The sequence below is a fragment of the Poeciliopsis prolifica genome, unplaced genomic scaffold (assembly GCF_027474105.1).
Source record: "Poeciliopsis prolifica strain line A6 unplaced genomic scaffold, Auburn_PproV2 SCAFFOLD055, whole genome shotgun sequence".
In the NCBI taxonomy this organism is placed as follows: domain Eukaryota; kingdom Metazoa; phylum Chordata; class Actinopteri; order Cyprinodontiformes; family Poeciliidae; genus Poeciliopsis; species Poeciliopsis prolifica.
Window position 1 is genome coordinate 1681089 of NW_026562430.1, and position 4466 is coordinate 1685554.

Below are 4466 nucleotides of genomic sequence, written 5' to 3' on the forward strand. Positions count from 1 at the left end.
CCTTATCACCAAGGGAAGGATCAATGTTGTTTTGGCAGGAAACAAATGCCCCGTGTCGGTCCGTTCCCACATTTGTACCCACAGGCCCGACGTTTGCCAACTTTATGCTTCTGCCAGCAGAGTGGAAAAGGACTAATGTATGCCTTTTATTGCAAGGATTGCAAACAACAGGAGTTTAAAGCGGTCAGCTTGTATTTGAGGCAAATTTAACGCTCATTGTTCCTTCTGCCCTCTGCTCGGAGCAGCTTTGAGAATAGCAGTGTAAGTTATGCAAATATGTGTTTTTATTTTTTTTTCTCTCTCTCTCTCTTTGTTCTGGACCTAAAAAAAAAAGGCAGAAAGGATTGGTTAGACTGAAAGCTGTGATAAACAGCCTCTGTGCTTTTCAGATGGACTGACAAGAAAGGAAATCTAAATGTGTGTTGACTGACCAGAGGGCAGAAAATTCACATTTGACATTTGTGGCAGGTCTTAGTGCAGACAAACGCACTCATTTTCACACGTGCTGCCTGCTCTCTCCCAAACACACACTCAGGCGTGTGTGGACTGTGGCATGGCCCTATCCCCCAGGGAGACATACACTGCCTTGAAGTCTGCGGCACCACCAATCGCAATCTTCCAAGGCTCCAAGAGGCAGAATCACTGCACCCTGCTGTATCTACATATCCACTGCTTGTGCGAGAAATTTGTGTCTTCACTCAGATCCTTTCTTGTACTAAAGCTGACACATGATTAATTATTTTGTGGCTGGTTCCTCTTATTAACATCACTTACAACATCACAGATAACGCAAACTAGCTGCAGTGCCTCACCAGCGGCGTGGATGGATAGATTCACACCAGGCGAGTTATCAAAGGGCACATGCACGCATCGCATGCAGCCTCTGACATTATCGCAAATGATCGGATCAAAACCCGAGAGAGAGAGAGAGAGAGAGAGAAAGAAAAAGAGGGGAGCGGAATCAAAAGCCAGGCGAGAAAGATGAAAAACAGTAAGGCAGAGAGGGGGAATATATGCAGCCTGACTAAGCAAGACGAGGTTCTTACGAAACAGCAATAGGCTCCATGACGGCCGGTTTCTCACATTGATTTATAAACGAGAGCAGACAGCAGAAGACGAGTGAAAACAAACTTTCTGGTTTCGCATGCTTTGTGTTTTTTTTTATTTCTCAAGCTTGCTGCCGTGTGATGCAAGCGACTCGGATCTCTGGGATCATGGCGAATTTCTCAGAGTAAAACTGAAATCAGCTGTTCTTTATTAGTTGCCTCCAAGCTCTGCGACTCAAAATTATACACATAAATGCAGTTGTGGGAGCTCACCCAAAAATAGGAACAGAGCTAAAAAGTGAGTGAGTAGGTAGGCCTCACTCTTGATGACAATCCCTGTACATTTAGTTCTTACTTTGACTTGCATCATGTTTAGTACATGCTAAATTTTTATGAATATATTTGTACATTTACTTATAAATTTGACAGGGTTGCAAACCCATATATGAATGAATTTCAGACACTTAAACAAAAAACTCTGAAAAGTGTGGCTTGTTTTGAAGCTGCAGAGGTCGAAACCGACCTCCAAAGAAATTGTCCTTCACTTTTTAGCTTCCAAGTCTGCTGGAACTGTTCATTGATTCTAACGCTTTGCTGCTGTGTTGTTTTCTTTAACTTGGCTATCGTGTCGATCGATCAAAATCCAAATAAATGGATTCATACTAAAGACTTTTTCATGGTGTACATGTTAACTTAAAATGGAAAATGGCTTGTATTTTTATTTAGAAAAGCAGTTTATTGTTTCAAGTGTAATTAATGCGATGATTTGATATAACTAAACACGCTGGGTAAACATGTCACATTTTGCTTACTTCAAATCGTAAGCCTGTGTTCCGCCAGACAAATGTCAACCGCCTGCCGTCATCCCTCCAGCTCACACACACATTTGCACACGCATGCACAATCTGGCTTCTGCTACGTCACGCAGCCCTCTACCACCTCTTTCTCCCTGGGAGACTGATGCAGTGGCTGATTGCGTGGGAAGTTCCTCTGTCATCGTTAGCAGGCCTAGACGCACTTGTCAGGGGCCCCATTAGGAGGTTCCAATGAACTCTCCTTTTCCTCTGCTGGTCGGAAAGGGCTTTTTGATGCTATGTATGGTCAAAGGCTGAGCAATTCTTGGGAATAGCTTTTTGAGGCTCTAAAAACCTCTGTGTCGATATGGTCAACCGGTTTAATCATTGCGTAATTAACCATTCAGGTAGCAAGGGACCAATTGCTCAAACAGATGTTGCCTGGCATCTAGAGGGAAGACTTAACAGCCAATCAGGTCCTTATGTTCTGCTGAGTCATGAATGATTAATGATTTCTGTGTATCTTTTTTTTCTTTTCGAGTGCAAGTGGACCATTCTCCATGTGTTGAGAAGGCGACAGAAAATGTAAGTCTTGATTCATTTTCTTCTCAACTTTTCGAAGGGGCTAGTTATTCACAAAGGCTACACTCTATCTGCTCTCCACAACTAAAAGGCACGAGCACAACTTGGTGTGTTGCAAAATCAGCAGGAAAATGTTCAGAGTATGCAAAGCAGTTCTTGACCTCAGGGAGTGGGGAGGGAACAACACGGAGAAGGAGCCATTTCCAAATGAAGAGATTTTATACCAACATCAGATTATGAGTTATTGAAGCTCGTCAAACCGTCACTTTGTGAGAAGTTGTCAATTATTAGGCAAAATATGATTTAAAAAAGCTCTGTACTGTACCTTCATAATGAAGGAGTATTTTCTAAGGTGTAAGAATGAGATGCTTGTGTGTAATATCAGAAGTGCTGCATACTTTATGCTTGAAACCTCAGAACAATAAATGGCATTTGAAACCATTCACGTTTGAAGATATTCCTGTTCAGTTCCCTTTAGTTTTTCATGCATCGCGTTAGACATTGGAATGATGTCCAAAAAATGTTTTTTGTTGTTTGTAAAACTTTCAAAAAAGCTGTTCATGTGCACTGAACTGGGTTTAGAAAAACCTGATTAAACTTTTGTTATGGAGGATGCAATTATTTGTCCCTTAACTTGAGCTGCTCATACATAAAGCATATTTCAGTGACAACTTAGAAAGTGTTGTTCCATGAAGACCTATAAAGCATTAGATTCCATAGAGTTAGCAAAGAAGTCTGGATAGTAGTTTCTATGTTGTGATTTTAGTGAAGCACTGTATAGAAAGCCTTTAATTCAGTTCATTATTCCAAGTTGGAAAGCTTGTGGCAGCTCAGCGATGGCGTTCATTTCTCCCGTCTTTTCCAAATTGTTCAATTCCAAGCTCTCTCAATTCAAGCTAGAAGTATTTGGAGATGAATCATAATTGGCTGACATTTTTCCATACTAAGCAGAGTAGACTGGTTGATTCAGTTTTCCAGTTGAAAATAAAGAATTCATGTTGTTTTTTGTGCTTAACAAAACTTTTGCAGATTCCAGGAGCGTATGAGGTTTTTATGGTGTAATATTCCGTCTTATTTGCAAAAGGTTAAAGCAGATATGCTCTTGTAGCGTACAGCGGGCCTGAATGGGGGAAGCAAGTGTTGTAAAGCAAAATCTTTGTACGTCAAGGAGATGAATGTCCTGCTATTGTCTTCAGTTCTCATCAGAACACTTTTATCTGCAGAAAATGACAGAGCTTGCACTTTTCATTCTGTAAGTTAGGTAGAGAGCGGCTCTCTGTGCCCCATCTCAGGCACCCGCATTGCTATTTGTGAATTTGCTTCGGTGTGTGTTAGTGATTTACATATATTGTTTATAATCATACATCATTAAAAGGTCAAGTATTTGGAGAGGAGTCTCTGTGCATTGTATTTCTTCTTGTGGAGGTTCTGCCATGTTTTTGCACAATATATGTATCATTTCACATGATTTCTTTGGTGGCGGTCACTGCATTAGTTTGTTTACTAATTTGGTAACAGACATTTAATCTAAACATTATGTTTGTTTAGATTACTAAGTATTTTGTTGTGTAGAGTTAGAAAGATTGGTTGTAAGGCAAAACAGGAAGTAGATCAAACCATCAGGCTGCTGGAAGCAATGATGATTATTCCTGTCTTTATAACTGTTCAAATATTAATGGTGTTTTGTTGTTTTGCTTTAGTAGTTGTGTTAAAGTGAAAATGTTTCTATTAGAATTAGTTATTTATGTTTCTTAATAATTTGTTTGTATCTCTTTTTCTTTCTCCTTCTTTGGGTGTGCTCACTTGAGATGGTGCTCGACACGACCCCCTGCCTGCTGGCCCGCCTCTTCGCAGGGCCCAATGTGCGCATCGGTTCGCTAGCAGAGGAGCGCTGAAACCCTCTGCCTTTCTGCAAGCCTCCCTGTTTGTGCATCGGTTCGGTCGAAGAGGAGCGCTGAAACCGCGTGCGTGCTGCAAGCCACCTGTGTCTACCCTGCCTGTCCGCAGGGCCCAATGCTTCGGTTCGGTTGCAGAGTGGAGAGGA